The sequence below is a fragment of the Ammospiza nelsoni genome, chromosome Z, assembly GCF_027579445.1.
Source record: "Ammospiza nelsoni isolate bAmmNel1 chromosome Z, bAmmNel1.pri, whole genome shotgun sequence".
Classification (NCBI taxonomy): domain Eukaryota; kingdom Metazoa; phylum Chordata; class Aves; order Passeriformes; family Passerellidae; genus Ammospiza; species Ammospiza nelsoni.
The window spans coordinates 53,976,107-54,002,806 of record NC_080669.1 but is presented as its reverse complement, the minus strand read 5'-3'; the positions used below and the strand labels follow the sequence as shown (position 1 = coordinate 54,002,806).

Sequence of the window (26,700 nt, the reverse complement as noted above, 5' to 3'; positions counted from 1 at the left end):
GCGCGGAGCTGCCCGCGGGGCCGGGCTGCGGGCGGCGGCTGGGCGCCTGCTCTGCGGGCTCCCCGGGCGCTGCCCGAGCACTTTGCTGCAAAACTGAGCAATCGACTTTATTATGTCTTCATTTTCCCCCTCTCCCCTCCCCCCGATTTCTCCGAAGTCAGATTCTAGTTTGCAGCTTCGCGATAATGCAGAACTGATTTATTTTAGTAAGAAGAGGAAAGACTTTGAAGCATAAATATTCTCGCTGTTTTTCTAGGAGAAAGTAATTTTGTCGTGGCTTAGTCCAGGTGACAAATTACAGTGGTTGTGTTCAGTGCCCTGGTGTTTGCAGCCTATATTTGCCTTCCATATGTATTAATTGATAAGTCCACTTTCTTGTGATCTGCCACTATTTTGCCTGTTTAACTTGTATGCAGCTATTCATGTTGAAACGAACTTATGCCCGCAGTGAAGCAGTTTAAGTACTTCAGAACACATTTCAGCTTTAACGTGTACTTGCTGGGTCTTACTGGTGTACGTGTGTGTAGGCACTGCAGTATGACCAGGTAATTTTGATGTGAAGATGACAATTTCACCTGTATCTCTTGTAAGGTTTTATCTGGTGCGTACTCTGTAGTTTAAGAACTTAGTATTAACATCCAGGGACCTATTTTAATGATGCCTTATAGTTTGGCTCATCATTTAAACCTCATAAAAATATAATTCCTGTTTGGATGTATGGCTTGTGTGTTCTTTTAGTTGTGTCTTCTGTCAGTCAGACCTCAGGAGTATTTTTTTAAAGGTTGAATTACCACAGGAGTACTGTAATAAGAACAGTTTTCTAGACCAATCTCCTGTTTATATGTATTCTCAGCAATTCAGATAGATTTTGACCTGTTCCTAGGGCAGTGTAAAATACTTGTTGTGGTGTGGTTGTGCAGATAAGAAATGGCTCTGTACTTACAGAAGGATTAGCAGGAAATTGTAAATGTTTTGGGGAACGGTAATGATGTACACGTTTTAGTGAGTGCCTTGTCTTTTTATAAACTCTTAGCACCATCCTTGTTTTTATAGTCATGATGTTGTAATGTACTGCATATTGTAATGCATTAATAATGTATCAAGTTTCATGGCTTTCAAGAAAAAAAAAAGAATATCAGAATATGTTTGAAGAGGCTGAGTCTCATGGTTATAGCAAGTGGGAGTCAGGCTCAACGTTGGAGGTGCAGGAAGGTCAATGTATGTCGCATCAGTGGTGAAACACTGCGTCCATCCTGGCTGGTTGGTCCCACAGCAGCAATGACAAAGCAGCTGTGGAATTTTTTTCCTTTCCACATGGGCAATTTTGCTTACTTTTAGGTACCTGCATTTTGCCAAGTCAGTGTGTTGAGAGTGTATACACGTTAAAATACTTGTAAGCGCTTTGTGCTATTTGACTAGGAATGTTAACAAATCCTAAAAAACACTGAATGCCAAAAGCTTTTCTCTTAAGTATTTCAGTGAGTCTGCTTTGAGTTTATTATAAGGGCAGTTGAAAATACACGACAATTTTAACAATGATTGTCCTTCAGAAATACCCATAAATGCTCATTTATGGGTAGAGTATCTCAGTAATTCTGTGTGCTGTATTACCAATAAACAGATGTTAGACCAAGTAGTACTTTATCAAGCTGCTTAAAAAATTCAAAACATCTATCTGTCCTCATTTTAATATTGACTTGTTTCAGCTGGAGGAGAGAGCCTAATTTATATGTGAGTAACATATAAATATTTTATATTTATATATTAAATGCGTATTACTCACATATAAATATGTGAGTAATACACATTAAATTTGCCTGGGCAGCTGTTGCCCTGATATTTATTAAGACGCAAACTTAAAGGCATAATTTAAAGAATGTTTTATCGGGCAGGCTTTGAATGCAGTTAGTTGTACTTTCCTATAAGGATCTACTATTAGTTAGAAGATATTATGCTTGCTCCAAAGTCCCCCTATCAGTCTCTTTGGTATTACAGTTACTTCCTTTTAAATAGATTCTCTATTTCTGTTTATGCTGGAAGAACTTCTTGAGTCTCAAAATGAACCTGAGAAGGGAAACTGACTGCTGTTGAATTATAGATGTAAATATTACCTTTTTCCTTCAAGCTCCCAAGCATTCTGCATGTCAGGCAGTAGAGTGAATATTTTCACTAAAAGCAGTGAAGGGTCTAAGCTATCTTATATCACTGCAAGAGAAGAAGGGAGCTGTTTTCCTAGGAATTGCAGCTTCAACATGATAAAACACTTCAAATCTTGTATCCCGTATATGTTGTTTACTGTCGGTATATTGTTTTTGTTCATAACAAGAGCCAAATAGTGAATTCATTGATAACTGTAGTATGATTTATTGTCGCATAAGGGAAATCCATGGAGATAAAATGCACTTCCTTCTCTGTGAGCTTAACAATATGCTTTTAAAGCATCCAGACCTTAAAGTGATGTTTGTATCTGAAATTGGTGTAGATGCCTTATTACTTCCTCAAGTACAGCATTAGTTTATATTGCTGCAATCGTGTTTTTATAAAAATGAAAGGAAATAAATGGTGCAGTTCATCTGTGTGCTATAACCACATACTTTGTGGCTTCCATGAAAATTAGGTGTTTGAAAAGGCGTGTGCTAGATACGCTAGTCAGCTGCAAGACTCCCCTTGTAGATGTTTATAGTGTATTTTTCTGCAGTTGCCGTTTGACACATGCTAGAAGCACCAAAGTCACACTGTAAAACTGAAGTTTTGTCTGTATGTACAAGTGTGCTAGTAAAAGCTCATCAGTTTCAGCCATGTTTATCAATTTGTAGCACCTTTGACTTTCAAAGGAGGACATGAATTCTTCTAACAGAGCACTGGGAGTTGTAGTGAGAACAGGAGAGCGTCTACAGTGACGGCACAGCATGGCCAAGAATTTCTTTGTCATTGAAATGCAAACTTTTTCTGTAGCTAAGGTAAAAAAAAATAAAATATCTTATTATTGATCTTGGCTATTCCCAGATAAGGTAAAATATAATTATGTATTTTATCCAAGTCTCTAATGCTTGATGTTTGTAACCATCTGTGTAAATAAGCTACCAAATTTTCTGCTTCCAGTTTGAGCGGATACTGTGGTGAGAGAAGATTGCTTTTCTACCTCTTCTGTGCTCTGTGGCTTGGGAGTACTTTTGGAAGAGGGTCACCCTCTCCCATGTCTGATTTTTATCACTCTTAGTTATTGCAAGTGGTAGGGTTCTGCTTAAATGGTCTGATCGGTTATGGCAGTTTCTTTGTTCCTGTGCAAAGTAAATAGATTGTAACTAACTAATCTGGAGCTTTCTGTCTCATTGGATTTAGTGATACTAAAGGTTCAGTTTCTGCTGTCACTCAGTGGAGTCTAAGTCTGCTCAGTGCAATACCTGTGTGTAGACATGTGCAGTCATATCTTACCCAAAGGCTGAACATGTAGAGCACAAGATTTGAATACCAGTTTTTCCTTCTGTACGATGGATTTGAACTTCACAAGACCTTTTAGTGTACTAGCGCTTTCAGTAGTAATGGTGCAGCTGTGCAGAGATTTATGCTGCTGCAGGGAGGCATGAGGCAGGAGTAGAAATAGGCATCTCGGGGTGTAATGATTATGGGAATGCTTCTGTTGGCTTTCACTGGCTTCCAGTGTGGGTGAAACTTGGCTTAAGTTTAAGCTTGTTTAAAATACAAATTATACGTTGCCATGTAGCTGTTTTTTAAACAAACTTGTAAAGCTAGTTTTCAGCAGAAGTGGTGATAAGAGGATGGATCTGGTTTGAGTTCTGAGTTTCTGAGGCTAATCTGAGTGTTCTCAGAGGATTCTCTGCAGAGACCCGAGGGTCATCTTAATTTACTTTTTATCTGCTGTGCACTCACTTAAAGCTCTAGAATTACAGTTCATTCTTTTTCTTAAGGCAGAGTGGCCAAAAGCCTTTTAAAGGGCTTCATTACTTGTCTCTGTATGACTAGGAGAACGTGGTTAAGTGGAGAGCTGCTTTCTGTTGCTACCCTCCCTTTTTATCTTTACCCGAAGGCTGAGTGTATTGCCTGCAGGGTTGCTTCCGCTTTCCAGTCTCACACTGCACAAGTAGAACTGGAGTGTTCTGGTTGGTGCTGAAGTGTCTTGACTATTTTTTTCCTGTATGTTTGGAGTTTTGAGGGGATTTTGGTTTGGTTTGTTGCTGGTGGGGGAAGGGGTTGTGGGGTTTTGGTTGGTTTCTTTTTTTTTTGGTCTGTTTCTTGGATTGTAGGATTTGGGGTTTTTGTTTTTGTTGAGTTTTGGGGGTTTGTTTGCTTTATTTTGTTGCAGTTGTTTGTTTGTTGGTGTGGTTTTAGAAGATCAGTTTTGTTGACTTTTGGCTGTAAAATGTCCTGAAAACACAGCAGCTCTATTTACTTGCTATCTAAGAGCAACTTGAAATTGGAAATTATTTACGTTCTGTCTGGAAATGGATGAAATAGTTTTCAAATTGTCATAATAAAAGGTGATAGAGGCATCAGTCCTTCTCTTTTTTGGCTTGTTAATGTCCAGTTTTTGGGTTTTTTTAAGTAGTGTTCAGCATGTGATGATTAAATAATTTAAGATGTTTGCAGAAAGTGGGGTTTTTTCTTTAAACTTAAAATGTCATGGAGTATTCCTATTTGTGAGATTAAACTCTAATTCAGGACCATCTACCTTTGTTTCACAGTGTCTCCATATATTTCATCGTGTCCATGAAGTGTAAACTATTCAAATCATTCATGGAAATACAGCATAATACTGTCTGCTCTCATCTCTCTTGTCTTGGTATTCAAATTAGTAATGAAATGACTGCTAATGTGATTATTATGCTGGACAACTTCAGTTCTTTCCTAGTATTTCCCACCCTGCTCTTGGTACTGCAGCTCCTTGTCCAGGGTCACTATGGAAGGTGGAAATAGAGTGCTGAGAAGTGGGTTGCATCTGCCTGACCTCACTGACATCTGGCCACATCTGACATCTTGTTTTCCGAGTTCTCCCCCATCCTCTTCTTGAGCCTCCAGTCATCTTGCTTTTGAGCAAACTGAAATGAGTTCTTACTCAGCTCTCAGCAGTGATGGTCAGGTACTTTTGGGTGCAGGCAGTTCACCCTCAAGGGTGTCCATATATGTGTTTCATTTCAGTAGTTATTTCTCTGAAATACCATCTTGAAGCCTGATGATTTTTGAATATATAATCATCATGTTTCTATCTCCAGGACTTTTCCTTTTGGACGCTGAAAGAGCTTGATCTAAATATTTAAAATGCTGAAGGGGAAAAAAAACCCTAACCCTAATTTGTCATAACAAACTGAGAAACAGTTAAGGGTTTTTTTTTAATACAAAGTGTTTATATTACCTCCCATTCTACTGCAAATAAAATGTCTGCACAATATAATTTTAGTAATTCTTAGTATTCTTTAAAATGGAGGCTTCTAAGGTCAGTGGATGATATTTTGCCTTCAGATAATATGTAGGTGCTCTGCCTTTGGAGATGTATACAGAAATGTGTCTGTCAAAAGTGTGGTGAAGCTTGCAGCTCATGTACAGTTTATTGACCTTGTCAGATTATGACATTCTAGCAAGCTAGTGTTTGTTTACCACCATGGCTAAGACAGTATTGCTATTGCTTTGAATTATGACTGTACTTTTAATTTCTGGTTGCTGAATATATAGTTTGAAAATTCTTGTTTAGTCAGTGACAGTTTTTCTGTTTATCTTTTTTTTTTTTTTTTGTTTCTTCTTTCATGGGTTTAGATGGTGGAGTTGAAAGGTCTGATATTAATAGTCTTTTAAATCTTTTTTCTCTGATTGAGGGTTTTAACTTTAGCATTGCATCTATAGTTAGTGTCTTAAATCTTTCCATAAGTAAAGATCTGAGATGTTTGTTATTTCACTAAAGGAAATGCCTCTACAGAACTCTAGGCTACAGGATTACAGATTTCTTGGCTTTATGTAAGAAATGATTGCAGTTTTGGTTAGCATGGAAGCTTGCTGAGACAGTGTTAATGTATTCTTAAAAACTTGGGATAACTTAACTTTCATATTAAGGACCTGTTTTGCCTATTATTTTGTTAGATTATCCATATGAATAAAACACAGGGGGTGGCTTCTGTAGTTGAGTAAAGTTCTTTCACAGTTCATACTTGAAATGGAATAGTGAAGAGTTAGTTTTTAATTGTGTGGAGCTGGATGAAGTTATTCTTAAAACTGTACTAATATATATAAGTTTATTTTTAAAAAGATATTTCAGTAATTCCTCTATATTGATCCACAAAATGGCTTCTCCTGTAAAGATAGAATTACCATTGATTTTTGGGGTTTTTAACTGTAAGTTCTTCATTGATTTGTAATGAACAGCTTATTACAGTAGGTCTCCTGATCTCTGCAGGCAAATCGAATGTCCCAGCCTGTAGAAAGTGCAAGGGCTTTGGGGTTTTTATTAGGTTTTCCATGGTGTGGAAACTATTTCTAAAATGCCCACTAAATGCAGCCGAGCTTTTCAGTATCTGCCTGCCGGGGGTGGGTCCTGGTTTCTGGCAGGGTCACAGTAACCAGGATCACTTGCTTTCTCTTTGAACCTCCAAGGTTAGGGCTTGGACTGGTGGCCTCCTACGTTCTGCTCCACACAGCTTTGTTTACACACTTCCTCAAACATCTTCCTAAAATTAACTAAAAGTTAGAGTTTGTTCCCTGGACAAGAATTTACTGAGTTGCAACTGCATGTTTCTTACCCTTTCCAGAGGCTCTTGGGAGGAAGGGCAGGAGTACATGGAAGAGAGATCTTAAGGGCATGCAGATTGTTCTGCGTTTGCTTTAAGCCAGTAGTACAAGAAGAGGGAGAAGAAGCTTCCCGCTTCACTCCCCTCCAGCTTGTGGACAAGAAGGTATAAAATGAGACACCTGAAGCCGTGCAGAGTTCTGGCAGGGAGCAATGTAGGTGGCCTTCAATGTTGTCCTTTTGGAAATGCCTTATGCCGAACCAATATGGAAAAGTTGGATCTGCTTGGTTTCTCTCACTGTGAAGATTACCATGCAGACTGAGTGCCCTTTTTTGTAGTGAGTGGGCACAATAAAATAATAAATATTTGTGATTAAGCTAAGATATCTTCCATCTTTTCAAAGTTATAAGGTGTTTTCATGTAAGTGTGTATTCAGCATTGTAAACTAGCATATACTGATACACTGGTGAAGTGGAGTGAGGAAAGGTGTGGGCTGGCAAAGTGTTCGAGCTGGGAGATTTGTGCCTGCTCATTGCCTTTGGCTTATGCTGCATGCCAGCATCCTCTGTTCAATGTGGTTACTGTTGTCACTCATTTCTGCTATGTTGGAGGTAGCAAAGGATTCAATACTGAAAGAGAATGTTTTTTTCTTGTATAGATACTTCAAAGCCCAGTGGGTCTAAGTTGACTCTCTTAGAAATGGAAAATATAGGAAAAGGGCTTAGAAAGTACAGAGTATAATATAAAACAATGCCAAGTGTTCCCTGTACCTGAGAAACGCTCATTATTTTAGCCAAAAAGAATTTCTCAGTCTGAGGGGTTTTTTTATTCCACAAATGGAAAGAAGTCAGGATTTTCAGACTCCTAGACTGTCCTGCAAATCCGGTCTCTTTTCTACAGTAGAAGATGGACTTCCCTTTCTGAAGAAAAAAATATTGTTGGAAAGGTTTGATCTGAACATTGCCCTCTGACATGTCCTTGAAAAAGGTCTTGATGACATCTCATTCAAATGTTTACTGTCTGTTGCAAATAAAACAGTGACAGTAAGTTTCCTTGGCTATTGCTCTTTGGGATACAGTTTACTAATAATGTCACAAACCTTTGTGAAAAATGGCAGTTCTCAGAAAAATAGTGTCTTTAAGCAAGCTTGGTATGGTGGTAAACTATTGAAACTATGAACTATGGTAAACTATAGTAGTAAACTAATGAAACTGCTTACTGTTCATTTTTCTAAACTCACTTGTTAACTCACAAGTTATACTTGATCTTGAAATTCTTATTTATATTGAAAACTCTGAAGTATAGATTAGCTCTTTTATGAGAAGTTAAGTGTATGTATGATAAGCAGAACAGTGGTGCTGTATTGTAAGATTTGTCTTTTCAGTGTGTGGTTAAGTTCCAGCACGTTCAGGTACAACAGTAAACCATCTTGTCCTGGTAAATGTGCTGAAGTATTTAATTCTCCCTGGTGTCTCAGCAGTAAATTAGTATGCTCTACTGTTAGCTTGTTCTGACCTGCTCTGAGTTGCATGTTTGTGGCAGAGTTTTACAGTTCTGCTGCTGCTGCTAGCGATGATGCCCAGCAAAGCCAGGTGGAGAAGGAGAATTGCTGTGACACTTTGAAATCAGCTACATATGAACTGCATTCCTTTATTTTAAAATTGACTGCAAATGAGAATAGAGGTTCAGTGTCAGGGCAAGCCACTTGTAGACCCTGGGAATCAAGACTGCAGGGGAGAGCACAGCCAGAACTTTTAGATTTTTGGCTTCCTTTCAGCCTACCGGGTAGACTGTTGAGGAACTAGCAAGGGGAACTAGTAGGAAATCTGCCAGTTTCTATCATGTAGACAGAGTTCCATGGGAGCTTCATCAAAATAGGTCTTTCACTTTTTCTAATTCAACAAATAATTTTTGAAAGTATTTCTTCCCAGGAAGCAGCTTAGCTGTATGCATTAGTATTTCAACTGAATTTAACATACTTGCATGTGCATAAGTAGAGACTTAAATAGCTAGGACTTAGACAAAAACTCAGATTTTAATCTTGTGAATGAGCCTCTAGGAAAAACCTTAAACAGTGGAGGAACCTTATAAGGCTTTATTGGTATTCTTTGTGTGCAGCTGTTCACTTCATGTGTGTCTACCATATTTGTAATATTGGTACCTTAGCCTGAAATAAAGCAGTTTATTACTAAGTCCATGACTAACTAGTGTGGGCTTTATTCAAGACATAAATTCCTCTTCAGAGGAAAATCAGCGCCTGAATTTACCATTATGCCCATCTTGGAGTTACATGTGACTCTGTCAGGGTTCTGAGTGAGCTTTCTCTGCTTATCAGCTCTGTGTAGCAGCTGGCTGCAGGATGAAGCTACTGTATCTGTTGTACTCACAGTGGCTGGGTAAGTTCTCTGCACCTTGTGGCACGCAGCTGTGTAAAACTTTTCTAGGACTTGTAAAGTTAGCGAGCTGGATTGCCTCTGATGCTTCAGGCACTCGGTACCTCTGTAGAACTTGGGGGGAAAAAGAAGGATGCAACATCTGGTTATGTAGTATGTGCTACAAACTGCAAGACCTCCTGGCTATAACAGAACCTCTACACAGAAGTGTGTGTTTTAATTAGCACGCTTAAGTTGCTTTTGCTTAGGCTATGCTGATAGTTTTTGGTGCATACTTATTTGTGAAATATCTAAAACTCATGGGTTTGTCATGATTAAGACCTGTATTGAAAGGATACAATTTTGCAGGTGGTCAAATTAAGATAGTGATTGTCTCTTTAATGTGCCTAGGACCTGTAGCTATGAATAGTTAGACTTAAGATTTTGATAAAAATACGGTTTGTTGCATCCAGCTTATTGGGAAATAGTTCAAGTCTGTTCCATTAATGTTTGTGAGGGGTTAGACTACAGAAGAACTTTACCTTCTCTGGTTAACATTGTCACAAAAGCTATAAGTTTTTCTGATCACAGAGCCAAAAGTGCTAAAGCTCTGATTTGCACAAATAGTAAGCAGGCAAACTGGATTAGAACAAAGCCAAAACCAGATGCAGGACTGATTTATACTACAGCAGTATTTTCAGAAAGGTGACATGTCATCTGAGCAAAAGAGCTCAACTGGTTATACTACTTAGGACCAACTGTGTTGTGTCTCCCCTCTGTGGGGAGAACACAGCTTGCGTTATCAGAGCTGATGCCTTAGGAAGGCTCTTTTTTTCATATTGTCAGTTAATCTCTGGTTGAGAAGACACCATTGCCTCCAGATCTCAAAATATTTGTGCATCACACATGGTGACAAATACATTTCTGATTTGGTGGAGGTACAGAATGTGGACTTTGTGCTATTAATATTTTTAAACTACTGAATTTTGCTTGAAACCACGAATAATTATGCAAAGTTTTTTGGTGTAGTTATTATCGGGCATGGTTTTGGTTTTTTGGGTTTTTTTTTTGTCAGTCTGTCCAATCTTTCCTTATGTTTCTTTATAACCACTTTGGGGGAGGAAAAAATGCTCTTGTTCTTTTTCTCTCATTAAGTTCATTTTAGAGAACCAGCATTTCACTTTATCTCCTGAAGGCCCAATGTATGCCTCATTGCATTTCTGAATCTCATTGTGAAAAGACCTGCATTTTGATACTTAAAAGGAAATAGGAAATGAGACAATATGGGTCTAGCACTGTTACTCCCTTTCCATGTTCAAATAAATGGCATGTTTTTATAACTGGGAGGGGATGAAGCTGGCTCTCACAAGGGAAGTGGTTAGTTCTTACCATGGTGACTTTTGATAAGGGTTTGTTGGGCTACTGTATACCTATTTGCACTTGCTAAAATAATCTATAATGACAGGATTTAAAATTCTTAACCCTTTCTGTGTAACTGCATTGGTATTTCAGTTGTTGTGAGTGGGCAGCCAAGGAGTAAGAATTGAGAACCCTGCTCTTCCATATTCATACAGCAGCTTGTTTATAATTTTGTGTAGGTGCATGACTGGCTAGCTAATGCTTAACCCAGACATACTAAGCAAGTATGGGAAGTCTGTCTTCTGAAAGTTGTGACCTTCCCTGTGGAGACTGTTTGGATTGATACAGTTTGTGTTACGCATCTGAGCATTCCTGAGGCTGACTATGCAAATGCCTTCTGGTTTTCCAGGACAGGATTACGTGACAGTGTGTTCTTCACTGGTTCTGGGCTGCAGTCAGCCTTGTTCAAAACATTTCAAAGGCGTGTTTTCTTTCTGATGTCTGCATGGGCTTGGGGCTCTGTCACCCTTTGCTTGTCTCAGGTTGCCTGACATTTTAATGTAGCAATTAATTCAATGGGTGACATGAGTCTTCAGCTTCTAGTTCACAGTCAGGTCACTCCAGTACCTAGTAAAAGATTAACTTGTTGAGAAAAGTATTTCCATAAACAGTCCATTAGTCAGTCACAAGGTCACAACTCGTTTCACATGCAGGCTTTCCCCCAGCTATAGTTACACCAGTGTGTCCTGGAAACTAGTTTTTATTTCTAGACTTTTATATATTATTGTGGTTTCATAATGATTTGAAAAGCACTTGCACACCTCCTTCAAGTGAGAACTAGGAAAGCCAGTTACTGTCCCATATTTGAGATGCTGCTGCTGACATACAAGTTTTCATGGTAAGAAATAAAATTAGTGCGACATCTTTAGTAACCACAAATATTTGGGTGATCTTTGAATATTTTAAATTAAAATTTAATTAGTTCCCTACATGTTATAGAAAATGCTTTTTTCTCTTTTTCTTAGGCATTAGTCTTGTTAAGGTCTTTCAGAATAGTATTCTTTTGGCTGTAAAATGAGCATATTGCAAATGTGTTTCAGTGGTGGTGGTTAAACTTTTAAGATGTCTGATCGTGTGCTGATTTTTTGTGAGTCCTTTTAAAATCTGAATATGTGAATATGCCATTAAACTGGAGCACTTTATAGTTGTAAGAGGTGTAGCCATCTTTCCTCCACTTTTTTTTCCTTTAAAGGAAAAAAAAAAAACCTTACATGGTGTAGAAAAGTAAATAAAATTAAATGGGATTATGAAATTAGAATAATCAGACAAATTCTAGGATGGAATTATTACTGTGTCACATTGTTTCAACTGAAGCTGAAAGTCCTTTTAGAGAAGTCGTAGCACAATGGGGTAATCACAAGTGGAGCTCTTAACTCATAAAGCTGCCACGATGCTCAGACTTCTTGGTATTCTGTTTTAATTTGTTGCTATTTTACCATTTCATGTGCTGAATCAGGGCTGATGAGTTTCTTGGTAGCACCTCAGGGAATTCAGGTTTAGTTGTTGTTACTGATTTCCTTTGAGTGAAAGGTACTTCCTCTACAACAAATGGCATAATTTACCCTTTCTTAAGTTGGTTCAGTGACATCTTGGGCTTTTATTTCCCATGTTTTTATGATTTCCGTCACTATTTCTTCAAGTCCTAGTTTGTGTTTCCTATGTTTAAATATGTTGCTTGAAAAAACAACATTGTGGCTTAGGCTATACTGATTTTTTTTTTTGTATGGATTCTGATATTAAATCCTCCAACAGATTATGGAAATATGGACAATTCACAAGACTGAGATTTCACTTATGATTGTGCAAAAAACACCCATGAAACTTGAAGGAAAACTTTATTAAGGCAGATGAGACAATCTCATCTTTCCAAATAAGACTTAATTTTCTTAAATATAATTAGCTCTCATTTTTCTTTCACTTGATTTTGAGTAATGTCAGTTATGGCTGCTGGCAAATGCATGAAGTCACTTTAAAATCTGTAGTTTGGTCAAATGAGTCTAATACAAAGAGCGAGGAATTTGCTTCAGAAGGAATTAAATAATAAAGCACAAGGGTAAATACTCTTTTGAACTGTGCAATTTAGATTTTTACTTTCTGAAGATACTTTAATATAATTGTGGATATAAAGAATTACAGAAATCAGTTCTGGATGAGTTTGGCTTCATCAAATCAAAAATGGGTTAAATGAGCTGGGCCTCACCTGTGCCTTAAGTACTTGCTGGTACTTGAAAAAGGCTCAGAAACCATACCAAAACTTCAAACTAGCAAATTCCTCTTGGTTGTTTGGTTGGTTGGTTTGTTTGTTTGTTTGTTTTTTATATCCAGTTGGATTCTCATTCATTGCAGTCCCATTTTTACTGTGAACTTGCTTCCAAAATAACTGTCATATCCCTTATTCAGTGATTTGGTTTTGGTTTGGTTTGTTGTTTTTTTTTTTTGTTTTTTTTTTAATACTGGAGTTTTAAAACACGTTGTTGTCTTGTATTGCTGTTTTCTAGGTTGATAGAACTTTTGTCTAATTGTTCACACAGAAAAGAAACCTCATTTTAGTTACTCAATTTTTTAAAAAATAATTTTTAATTTTTAGTTACATTTTTAATAGTTCTGAATTTCTCATGTTGGTATTTGATTTATATGTTCTCTGGAAAGAAATGCCTCTTTTGTTTTTTTCTTTACTCTGCCGTCTTTAACTAGAATTGCTTATGCTGAAGGTAAAGGTAGGTTTTGAATACAGCTGAAATACAGATTTAGTTACTTAAATGTGAAGCCTAAATTTGGAAACAGCTTTGGAACCTTGTTTTTTATAAGGAACCTTCATTTTTATAAAATGAAACTGCTCCTTGGATGCTTTGATATGAATTGGAAAGCTATTTTAATCTGGAGGAAGGGAAGGGAACAATATAGGAAAATAGTCACTAGTAGTCTTACACCTTTTTCAGAAATGTAGTGTCCTTTTTGTTTAAAGCTGACAGAGGGAACAAAGCACCAGAAGAGTGCATTTGTCAGCCAGTTTCTCCAAGTGATGTGGTTTATTCTGACTTGTTAAGGAATGAGTACACATTATTAAATGTTATTTACATAATTACTTTGAAGTTGGAAGTAGTTAAGAATCTTCCAAGACTAATGCAGAAAATTTCCTTTTCTCAAAATACATATCTTGCTTGAGGTGCTTTTGGTTAAAAGTCTGTGATGAGAACTGGCTTGCATCCACCAATTTGAGCCAATAAATTTTGGTGTTTTGCTTTTTCTTTTTTTTTTTAATGGACCAGGATTTGTTGGTGCATGAAGAATTTGAGATGGTTTTTAAACAGAAATAGAAAATTCAGTCAATGTTAGTTTAACCGTCCCTGAGAACCCTGAAATAAAATGAAGTGGAAAAGCTGGAAACCAGATTAAAACACCCTTGAAAGCACAGAATTCACTTACTGCCTTTCTAATTTTAGAGCGTTGTGGTGTTTAAATCTATACAAGATTTCATGAGAAACGGGTAATAAATTGAAGTAAAAACACTGATATGCATTAGTTTCAAAAATTCCTGTTAAAACTACAATGCAGAAAGAATATATCAGTGAAGTTGTGAGTGAAGAGTATCACTGTGAAGTTACTAGGCTTGGGGTACTTTTAGGTTAGTTCTGAAGTGAAATGACAACACTTGCAAACCATCAATCTGCTGGACCTTTTGTAAGACAAGATTGTTTCTCAGACAGCCTTGAAACTTGTAGTCTGTGTTGGTAAAGATTTGTGTCTGCCAGCGGGATGTGGAAAGGAAAAGAGTCAGGACTTGGCTTTGCTGAAACACTCTGGACCTCTTCAGCATTATCATTTATGGCCTCTTCTTCTGTGTTTGCCTTTGTGGGTTTTTCAGGTGGGTTTTTTTTTCCTTCACTGCACTAAACAGTAGGGACAAAAGGAGGGACAAAATATTTCTGTAGTTAGGTTCTGTACTAGATTTTGGGAGGTGGGCTTATGATTCTGGCTTTCTTACCTGAAAGACACTCATGCTATGCTCATTTAAATAAAGTTGTTCTTGTAGGTGTAAAATTGTATACATAAGGTTTGAACGTAAGATTTAAAACTAAGTGCATATTCTTTCCTAATTACACCTATGTTTCAGTTTAATACTTAAGTAAATTTATTGAATGCTCTTTAATAGTGCCTTATTACCAAGGAGATCCTGGGAAGTACAATTAAATCCCACCATTAATACCAGAATAACTCTAATATATCTTGTTCTTATGACAACTTAACATTGTTTCACACTAGAAATTGTGCTTTAAATGATCAAATGAAGCAATGAGGAGGTATACATTAGAATATTAGAATTTACTTAAAATTGTAATAAATAATTGGTGATTATATGGAATGAGAATGTTATCTTTGTCTGAATTATTTTTTCTTCTTCCCCCCACTGCCTCACACCCCCAGACACTAGTGACACTTGTGCATTTGTGTTTGAAATTAGATATAGACATTTTCACTTATTTTTCTCATACATGTGTATTTTGCTGCCCTTCATAAGGGACAAAAATTATCAATATGTTGATTGAATAAAATTACGTTAAAAAGTTCAGATAAGTTGCTTCCCACATTGATCTTGATTTTTTGACAGCACTTCCATTCATGGGCTAGATTTCATGATCTTTTTTCTTCTTAGTAAGAACAGTGCTTTTAAATTAATGCAGTTACATAAATGCAAACCTCTCTCTTTGCTTATTGGGTACTGGACTGAGAAGAGAGTATGATATGCTGTGCTATGGATGAAGGATATCATTGGATGTGGATAAGTAGCTTACTGTCTAATGCACCATGAAACTAGAAATAAGTTGTAAATCGAACATCCAGCTGCTAGTTACATAGTAACGTCTTGTAAATTAGACCATGTTTTCTCTACTATATTACTTTCAACTAAATGTATTACATGTGAATGACACAAGTTTTCTTTTGCTGTAAAGATAATAACTGTATAGGATCAATATTTGCATTTTGTGAACTGGAAAACAACTTTCCTTAAAAAAAAAGGCAGATCTAAGGAGTCTTTTTTTCTCTTAGATGAATCTTTAAAATTACTGGTATAAAAGTTTTCTGAGATGATTTGCAGGTAACAAGTACCTTGCAGTATTTATAGCTTACCTCATGCAGCTGAAACTTTATGGATGGTGAGTTTGCTTTCGACCTGATGCAAAGTTAAGAGGTAACACAAAGAACAGTCCCAGTGAGTATGTTCTGCAGAACAAGAAAACAAAGTCCTCATCTCAAGCAGAACACTTCCTGTTTTGTTCTTAACAGCTCTGTTATAGTCAATTGTTTATTACTTAAACAAGCCATCTAAGGAGAATCTTAACTATGACATCAGATTGTAAAATTCAGTTCTGTGCTGATCATACCTTTCAAGTTTATTTAATTATGATGTACTTCAAGTCAACTGGCATACTATGCTTTTTGGAACAATTCAGTGCAAAAGTCATGTAACACGAAGTCATACACACACATTTCCCTCTTCTAGTTTTTGAAACAAACTGCTGTAGTTTTACTTTGTCTGGCCATTTTAGTTTTTTTAATGTAATAAACAAATTGCTTTGTAAAACATGCTCAGATATTTTAACAGTGCTTGAAATTAACTTCTGTTTTCAGATATGTGCCTGTCAATAGCTGTTTTTCATAGAATTTTCTTGCAGGCTGCAATGCAAGAAGAGAGAAGGGGTTTTTCTTAGTTAGATAAGAGAAACCGAAAGCATGCAGCTGACTTTGGCAAAATGCTTTTTTGTTCTCTTGCTTTGCAAGAGAAGGAACCCTTATGAAGCTTTCTTAAACTTTAATTAGTAATTTTCTTTGTCCTAATGCTGTCTCTTTTGTGACAAATACCACTCTGATATGTTTTAGAGATTATGAGCATGCATCTTTCTTGATCAGTGTCTGGTCGTGTTCTTGCTAGGCTTTGGGAAGAGACTGCCTTTTTATTGTAGATTGCCTGCCTCAAAAATCTGAGGTGGTTTTTTTGGTTTTGTTTATCTTAAATTCTGCTGCCAGCTTCCCTTCATAACTGAAGTTTCATTTCCAGTGAGATAATAAAACACTAGCACCATCTGAGTACAGTAATCTGTTCCTGTCTGCTTGTTAAATGCTGAAAAAGTGACAGTTGTTTTGATAGTTTTGTGAAGCAGGAAATTACAGACTTCTTACTCTTTGTCAGAGACTTCAATGCCTACAGCAGGAAGAGCTACTAAGATTGCAAGGAACATGTTCCAGGACGCAAAATGTTTCTGTTTTAACTTTACTGTTTGGGAGGAAGCTAACTGGACATTTGTTTTGGTTTTTTGATGGGATTTTAATTTGGGTTTTCTTTTGTTTTTTGGTGGTGATGGTGACTTTGTTTTTGTTTTGTGTTTCAATTGTTGTTTTTATAGTTTTTAGTATTTATAATAATTTTCTGATTTTTTTTTTTCTTGTATAATTTAGAAATAATTTTTTAACATACCATGGTGCAATTAGACCTTATTTTTAACATTTTTTTGCTAGTATAGTTGCCTAAGGGAAAACCTTAATAAAGTGGAGCTTGCCTTTCTTCTCCTCTTCTGAGTTGTATATACATGATAGCACTGACAGATGTGTGTTGAATGTCTGATGGCACAGATAGCTTTCTTGAGAGTTTTAACATAAACTGTAGTTCTGCAGTTTCTCCTTTTTCTGTCCCCAAAAGGTCAAGTAGGTCACTCGGGTTTTTCTCTCTGCCAGTTTAATTTGAGTGGGTCTTATTCATTGGATAATTCTTAGTGTAGTTTAAATTCAGTAGCATATAATGGCATTTCTGGTTTAACATTTTCTGAACATTGAAACAGTGGAATTGCTTGCATGTTTCTTTTGTAATAATGCTGATAGTGTGGCAAGAAGTCAAAGACATGGAATATCTTCTGCCTAGAGAAGTCAAAGACCTTTTCAAGACAAACTTAGTCAGAGCAAAAATAAGGAAAGCAAAGCCTGTACCTGTAGATGAGTGCATTTTCTCAATACCCCAGGACGACACCTGAGCACTCTCCTCAGCACTCTCCTCTCTTTTGACTTGCTTGCAGGAGCAGTTTTAATGGTTACAACTCTTTTAATTCTTGCATGAGGATTTCAGAAGAAGCAGGAAGCTCAAGGCATATGTGTGTCTTTATGGTAATTTCCTTAAGTTACTGTATTCCCCAACCTACAATCTTCCTGGCTTATAGCAGTGGGGGTTTGTTCCCTGACCTACATTTGTACACAGAGGTGCCATATATATTCAAATAAACAATGGGCATTTACCTCTAGCATGTATCTTAACAATTTTCTGTACTGCAGTTATTTTCAGCATAAAGGTTTATTTTTTTACTTTTGTGGTGTGGTGATTAAACACAATTTTTACTTTTTCTCTGAGGTCAGCTCAGCATCTTTTAAACCTCTTGGGTCATTTCACATGGCATGTCTTCAGTTTCTAGAGTCTACATGTAAACCAGCAGATGAAAGATAAAGCAGATAAATAAATCAGACAAATTCATGTGGAGGTATCCTCTCATTCATCGCTGAAGCCATGTATTGGCTGGTGAAAGTGGGGAAGAATCTAGTGGGAGGAGCTGCTCAGAGTTTGTGGTGTGGTTTTATCACAGCACGCACAGATAGTTGCAGTTTGACAGAGGATGCTGGGCTGGATGGACTTGCAGCTTGGACTGACAAAGATGCTTCTGTGGGGAGATCCTGTGGATCGACAGACGGTGCAGCTGGGAGCCTTGTGAATGCACAAGGTCTGCAGTTCTCTGTAAGCTCTATTCTTATGCTTAGTCAGACTGACATTTTTCCTTTCTGTCCTGGAAATGTAGCATTTTCTTCCTACAATAAATAAGAAACAAAGGAAGTTGTTATTTTTGGGGGTAACTTCTTGAATAGAAAAAGGAAAAAAACGTGGTATGACTTGCTTTCAGTGTTAAGCTTTGTAATACATTTAGTCTCCTGGCTTAAGGTCATAACTCGTGCTACCTTGCTGAGTTGAGAACAAATTTCAGCCTTTGAGGACTGTTGTTTCTGCTCTGACAGCTTTATTTTAGTAATAAGACTTTGTTCATCCTACAGAACTGTAGTCTTTAGTATGGTAAATCTTATTTCTGCATGTGGGGCATCTTCTGCACTGGAATAAATCTGTCTTACAATGCATGTGTATACTGTAGAAGAAGCTTGCTTGTCAGAAGTGTCATCCTGTTTTTTCCTGGGAAATTGTTGGAGCACCCCATGGATTAGGTTTGAGATCAAATCCAGTCCAACAATTTTCCATTTTCTCATCTCTATCTTAAAGTTTCAAAATATGTGGTGGTATTTCAGGGTTTGGTTCTGAAGTCAGATCTATATCAGTAGGGATAAATAGAATTGAATAACTTAGGTAGGGAATAGGAGCTCCTTAAACTGACCTTGTGTCTGCAGAGATGGTATATGGGACTGTTTCAACAGGTTACCTACCCAAGATAGGATAGCTTCTGGCCCCTTCTTCTTTGGATTGGCATAAATAGCTGTTTTTCAGAGCCTGGGTATTACCTAAAATGTTTCTAGGCTTGTTACCACTGTAGTTCTAATTAGTACTTGATGTAAGAGTACTTTAGCAGCAAATTAAAAATTCTACTTGCATATAAATATTTTAGATACTCCATTTGATGATTATTTTTTAAAAACTTGGTATGATTTTTTAATGCTTTAAATCATCTTCATTTATAAATCTTAGATGTTTATGTCTGAGGTTGAGGTCCATGACCAAAGTGACAAAGTACACCCAGCATCTTAGTTTTTCTTTGATTGATACAGAGTGGCAGAGAAGGACGTAAGAAGAAATGAAATTTGGATATGGTCCTTAAGTAGGTTTGCTTAAGATGAATACTCTGAAAAACCATTGTAACTTTTTTGCTTTTCATTCCTCAAAATTTTGAAAGCTGCTTGGTAAAGAAATAAAAAACTTGTAATTTTTTTCTGTGTTGTCAGCTGGAATAAACTCTCAGTAACCTCTTAGAACCTCCAATTTACACATGTTCTGTGTGACATTCAGTTTGATAACATCCCAGAGACTCACTTCAGCTTTTTTTTAAAGACTTCATTATAATGCTGAAAATACCTTAATAGCTCTGACACATTCTGCTTGTAAATAGGAAAGTCTTAGAACTTTGTTGCAGCTTGCTGGAAACTGCTTTATCTGGCAGAAAAATGTAGTACTTCTGTTTTGTGATCTAGTTCAGTTCTGGCCTGTAGGGTAGATTTTGTGTCGAATTTCACCTTTATTGTATGAGTACATGATTAAGTTGAAATATCAGAAAAAAATTGTCAGCTGTACTTCAGTTTTTGAGACAACATTTGGCATTCCTACTTAGTTGATTTTGTGTTTTCAAGTGAGCTAACTAGGGAAAATGTTGCAATTTTTTTGTGCATGACAGATTTTAAAAGATTATTTACACAGGTTTTTCTTAGTAGCCTTTCAGTATTTCATATTATATTTAATTTTAGGAAAACTAATTTGAAAAATTGACCTGAGAAAGTCGTTATTTTGAAGTGAACTGCATAGAAAACAAAGCTTTCAATCGCGGCTTCAGTCTGAAATCTTACTCTAGCTTTATATGTCAAGTCTAAGAGTGCCCTGCCCTAAGAAGGGGAGCACAGCAGTCTCGTGAGTGTGGATTCACATCAGTGCTGTAATGACATTTTCTCACAAACACCTGGACTGCGTTTAAGTGTGGCCCTTAGCAGTGGCACAGCCTCCAGTCTGTGGTGTGTATGTTCCATCCAGTGCTGAGTTGTGTCACACTGGTTGCAGTGACAGTGTTAGGTGGTAAATTAAAAACCAGGAGATGCTCTAGGAGATGAGGGCTGCAATTGTGCTATATCTCTCTAGAGCAGGTAGATATGTCCATAAACAAGACCATATTTTCTGACCTTTTGTCATTAAAGTGTTAATTGTGAATTAATTCTAAGGAAACTATCTGAAATCCAACTTTTCAGGGGGCAGCATTAAAGCATAGTACATAGGAAGATCCAGGTAATGGGTAAAACATATCTGTGCATTAAAGTAATACTCATGTTGAAATTTCCATGTAGGGAGGAATATGTATGATATGCTTGCAGCAGCATACAAAGTTCTTTCATCTTGCTTTACAACTTAAAAGAACTATGAAAATACTGTCCTGTAGACAGAGCTTTGTGTGGCAGGCTTTCTGCTTAAGATGTTGATTTTTAAAATGCTTTATATGGCAACAAAAGAGAATATGAAATACTTTTGTTCATGATCCTTCCATAAGTGAGGGATATTTATACCAGGGATTGACAGAGAACATGTGCTTTTCCCATACAGCTTTAACTTGTCCTGAAAGTTATTTTTTTCCCTAACAACCACCACCCCCCCAAATAAAAAAACAAACCACAAAGCCCCCAAAATATTCCAAGTACAGTGTATATGAAACTGAAAATCAAACTTCTGATGCTTTTTTACAAAAACAAAAGCATGCTGGGAAAATTTGAATAAAGCATGTGCTATTCACAATTGAAGTTTCTTTTGAACTATTTAAAGTAAATTACAGAAATGTTTTCATTTCCACTGATGCCTGAATCATACTTACCAATTCCTAATAATGATTGTTGTTAATCAGTTGGTGGAATAAAACCAAAGTATTTGTAATTTAACTTTTCCTTATTTTAGATTGCTTGTTTCAAATGGATGATAGACTGGGCATATTGGGTTTTTTTTAGGGAGACATGCTGAGAACTGTGGAAAAATTGTAGTTGGGATAATGAAATAATTTCAGTTGAGGATGTTTTTGAGAGTTGACTTCTGAGCTTAAGGGATGAAGGGCCAAATATAAATGCAGCCACATCAATTATACTAGTAGTCTCCAAATCTGCACAGTCAGGGAAGAAACCTTTTTTAAAAAAAAGGAAAAAAGTTGGAAGTTGACTTGATTAGTTTCTATTGTAGAACAGGTACTTCTGAACTACAAACCTGCATATTTCTCCAGGATTAACAGTTTAGTTAACAAAGCTAAAATAAGAAAGTCAGGGTTTCTCTGTACAAAGGTACAGTTTTTAAATAAAGTCTGCAAATAAAGATATTTGAAAACCATGCTGTAAAATTACTTTAGAAGGCTTTCTTAACAAGCCCAAATTTACTTACTTGAAATTTTAATTTCAGTATGACCTTACTTCTTATGTGTAATAGTGAAATGTCATCTTCCAGACAGATGTTGCTTTACACAAGTTTCTCAAACATGTTTCATGAGAAGTTTGAGAAAAATCCTGAAACTTTTTTGTTTGTCTGTGAGGTTAAGGGATGTTTCAACCAATCAAAAGTGTTTGTAATTATTTTAATTTTGGCATATTGGAAAAAGTTTTCTTTTATGCATACCCTAATTTTTATTAGTAGAGTTAATGTTATAAAAGCTTTAGTACATTCAGCTTTTCTGGTTTCGCAGAACTACACTGCTTTCATGTCACTGTAAAGTTCAGGTAAGCCTTAGTGTTTCATGAGAGCCTAACCACATGTTTTATATCAAAATTTAAAGTTAATTCCTTTGGGTGTGGAGGCAGTAGTGAAGCAACGGAATGTTGTCATTACAATGCAGAATATTTAGACATTGTGAACCTTATGTAGGAACATCCCAGCATTCTTCATATATTCAGAATATTCATTAAAGGATTTTGGTTTTATTATTTTAGTGTTCAAAATGGAAGCTTAATAATAATGTATAAATTTCAGAGAACTGCTCCATCAGTTCAATTAGTTTAGATGAGGTAGAGGTCAAACACAGCTGTGGACAGGAGATGGTTGTTTGAGGGTTGCATTGATGAGCTTACATGAGTAGTCCACAAAAGCCTGTATACTATTGCAGAACAAGCGCAATGTTTGTCTTTTGGGCTATGTGTAAGAGCAGTTTAAAAATCTGAAAATACACTTGTGTGTTAGTGTGTTAGTGGGGTTTTTTTATTATTTTGAAGCCATGGACTTCGCAGGATGCTGCTATCTCAGCTGAAGCAGTGCTTGAGGGTACTGCACAAGTGGTTACTAACTGCTTCTTGTCTATGAACTTTTCGTGGTCCTTTACTATGGATAAATTCCATGGCAATTCAAATTTTTCTTGGTTGCTGGTTCATGGCTTGATGTCTTTTCTTGCAGTTGTGCTTCAAGTTTATTGTTGAAAAGTTTGGATGGGCACAGACTTGCTGCCAGCTACCTGAGAGATGATCTGAGTAGTTGTTGGTTTTAAGTGATTAAATGGTAACTGGCATCTTAACTGGTCAATAATGTAAAGAAAATCATAACCGTTTGTCTTGAATGTTGACAGTCAATTTATGATGAAACAAGAAGTTTAATGTGCAGGTAGTTATAAAGAAAGATCGGTCATCATGCACTGTTTGAAGTACTAATTACTGCATTTATGATCACTGCCAGTATTAAATATTTAGCTCAAATCCCAGGTAAAGCTAAACTTGAATTTTAAGTGCATAATTTTAATTCTGCTTCTTGAGTTATTTTTTTAAGGGTAAATAGGTGAGACAAAGATACTTATAATTGAAAACATGTTTCCTCTGCCTGAAGTATACATATATCTGTATATTCCTGTGCTCCAAATAATTATACATTATTTCCACTGAAAGTACCTTTGGTGCTTGTCTTAGAAACAGTGCAGTAGTTTTCTCAATGAGAAAGTAAATGAGCTCTTTTGTAATCCTACTTTTTTTGTAGCTTCAGCAATGTGAGGCTTCTCCGTCAAAGACAAAGATTATTTCTTCTTATGTGCTTGTGGGTTAGCATAAATGAAGAATCTTTGTAAAGTTACTTTTATATAATATCTATCCATAGTCATAAAGCAAGCAGTGAGTGCTGCTATTATTTTTTAGTATTTTTGAAATAAGTATTTTAGAGATTTTTTTCAGTTCAACTGTTTAGTTTTTTATTGTTTTTTGAACTCCTTTGTATGCCCACGAGACTCGTGTTCCATGATTGCCTGTGTTTTTTCCTGTTTATATGTTTCACGTTTTTCACAACTTTTTTTCTTCCTTCTCTGATTCTTCTGGATGAATAAAAAGAAAAGGTAAATTTGGCTACTCTGATTAATCAATAATGTATGAAAGTTTAAGGAGTTACAATTATTGTAACTCCTTCCCAGCCAAACCCCATGCTCCTAAGTTACCCTTGGGAGGAAATCTCAGAATGTAGTAATGAGCAGTAATTGCTCTTACTCAGTTGTGGTGCTGATTAGAGAAGACAGTAAAATATTAACTATCCAGTTCTGGAGAGCCTTCCTGCATTCCTCTTCAAAAGTGTTTTTAACAGCAGTAGGAGCTTGTTCAGCATTCTGCCAACTGTACATACAGGTGATATGATTGTTACTCATGTTACTTAGTGTTTGTTACTCGTTTTAAAATGTTACTATTTATGCTCAATATATTTTGCGGTCTCAAAGTCCTGTATGAGGTTAGAGGCTGATTTGTTCCAACTACATTGTAATGTAGTAGTTCTAGCTGTAACTATGTTGTAGTTCCAGCTACACCTACCCTGTAGTTCCAGCTACACTGTAAGTACAAACCGGAGTGTTTGAATAAAGCAGTAGTAGGAGATGAATAAATATCTGTGTAGATTTGGGGATGTTCCACAGTGTGGTTTATTTTTTCCAATAGGTCATATATTTGAGTCTTTTTGTACTCCCTTATGGATACAGTGGCTTTCAGTGTGCAAAGTTGTGATGTAATCTGTAAAGTGATGGTACTTTAAGAATTTTTGCTAAACAATCACTCCACACAATCCTGGAGGAAAGATAATATTTCTTAAAGCTGACAAGCATGGGAATACTAAAAAGTACTTGAGTTAAAAATTGCCAAAATAAATGCAAGAAATTATGAGTAGCCGAAGCATTTTCTGGTGGACAGCTGAAGGGCAAAAGTGAAGGTGCCACCCGCAGCTTCCTCCACAACATTTTGAATTCATATTAAGTGAATGCTATCTGATTACATTCTGCATGAAGTGCAATTTACCTTCTGCCCCCCTCCACTTATAACTTTTTCTGTAATGAATGAAGCCATAGTTTTAGAGATCTCAGGATAGTGGTCAAAGTGGGATGCAGACAGTCAGTGTGTAGAGCTGTATGTTCTGAGCACTGGTTTTTATAAGCAGAGGGATGACAGTTCTTGGTAGCCCACAAAACCTTCAGGTTGGGAATAGTCTGCTGGCAGTCAGTGTGCTAACTGAAATCTGAACATAATTAAGGCATCTCTATTCACCACTAGGGTTTCTTTAAGACTTAGCACTTTGTGTCAAATACTTCATGAACCTGATCTTAGAAGGTCCCCATATTTGTCACTAGATAAAAATGAATTAGTTTTGCTGGTTTCATTTTTTAAGAATGTTTCACAAACAGGAAAACTGATACCAGCTGACCTAATAGCTCTTACTGTTACATCATCCCTGAAGTACTGTATAAAGCTTCCTACTGCTTCTAATTCCTCTTGTATGGTATGTCTTGATGAAGTCAGGCTATTCCTTTTCATATACTAGCATGTTTTACATAAGTGCAGTATGTGTCTATATTAGATTCTGATGCATCTTTCTAGATCAATGTAATGTTATTTCTCTCTTTTTATGGGGGGATGCCCATGTTTTATGCTGCTGTTATTAGCAGTCATTTGTGCACACTTGAATGTATTGTGCCTAGGAGCCTGGGATTAAATGGTTAATCTGTAAACTTCAATGCGAAGGCTTTCTGATCAAATGTTATTTGCATGGAAGAGTGTCTTTCCTCGAGTCACTGCTGACAAGCTGAAATTCTCATAAAGTAATGCTTCTCTTGTGTTATGCTTTCACACTGCTACGTGAATGAGTCTGCAATTTGTAAGTCAGTTTTTAAGCAAATGCTAAAAATACCCATTTCCTTTACCCAGGCCCATATCATATGGAAATGAGCTCATTACATTTTTACTCTGACAGTATGTAATTTCTAGTTAGTATCAAGATTTACATTTTGTAAGGAGTATGCATTGCTATAAATTAAAACTTAAATACATTGTTATAAGTAAGATGGGAAAGCAGCAAAGTTTTAAAATCAAATCTCAGGAACCCACTGAAGATAAGCAACAATGATATATTTTTAAGGAGTGTACTTGCTGTCCTATATTGACTTTCTTGTTTTGTTATAGAGCCCTGATTTATTATTATGAAAAAATATTTTTATTGCTTGCTAACTGCAGTGATTTTTTTTTTAAATTTTTAAAAATTGTCTCACTAAACACTCTCATCCTTATCTGGTAAGATTCCTGTACTTTTCTCTTTATTCTGTAGATTTTAAAGAAGACAAAAGAGGAGTTTCTGAGGCTGTATCATTTTTAGCCATATGCTCACAGAAGTTTTGAATGCCTTTTCCTCTTTCTTTTTTTTTTTGTCATGGTAGCTTGTTGTTTTAAAAAAATAAACATTTGCAGCAGTAGCTGCCATCGTTAAAGTGGGTGTAGTTACTATATGGTTGGCCTGTGGTTAGGTTAGCTGACGGATACCACCAAAAGTTCTTGTTGTTCCAAAGGAGACAATCCTGTTCAGCACAGAGCAGTCTGTACCTGCAAGGCCACTGCATTGTGAGCATTAAGGATCTGCAGAACCTAAATCTGGATCTTCATGGTGAGAGCCAGTTCCCCTGTGGCTCTCTGCTGATAGAAGATAACGCTCTTCAATATGTATCTACCATAAGTGGTTCAGGGTTGCTGGGATTACATTTTTTTCACCCAGCAGTTAGTCAGAATAGGCTTGCAAGGAATTTTTTATGTTATTTCTGTATTGTAGGAAAGCTTCTTGTGACAGTCAGAAATCTTTGTAGAAGCATTTAGCCCACTTTGGCCTTTGAGAAAAATTCAGTGTATACCTGAATCTTCGGAGCACGAGGCCTTTTTGAATGGGTCTGACAGTCAGTCAGCAAGACATATCTCTCTTTAGTGCCTGTTTAGTATAGCTTACTCTTTTTATATCATGATATCACACTAATGATATAAATTCCCCAGAGTGACTTGGATTGATAAATATATAGACAAGAAATATGAAAAGAGGAAAAAAGATGAAGCTTAAATTTTAAAAAATGAGTACCAAATAACAGAACATAAATTTAAAAAAAACAAATTGGGATGCTTAGAATACTAGGGGCCTGCTTCATGACTTC

The 26,700-nt window shown here is 36.5% G+C and overlaps 1 protein-coding gene across 2 annotated transcripts in view; it reads left to right on the top strand.

Annotated features, from left to right (window-relative positions):
* The window catches only part of MAP3K1 (mitogen-activated protein kinase kinase kinase 1), a 59,100-nt gene that overhangs the window by 1,722 nt on the left and 30,678 nt on the right, over positions 1-26,700 (top strand). The window lies entirely within an intron of this gene.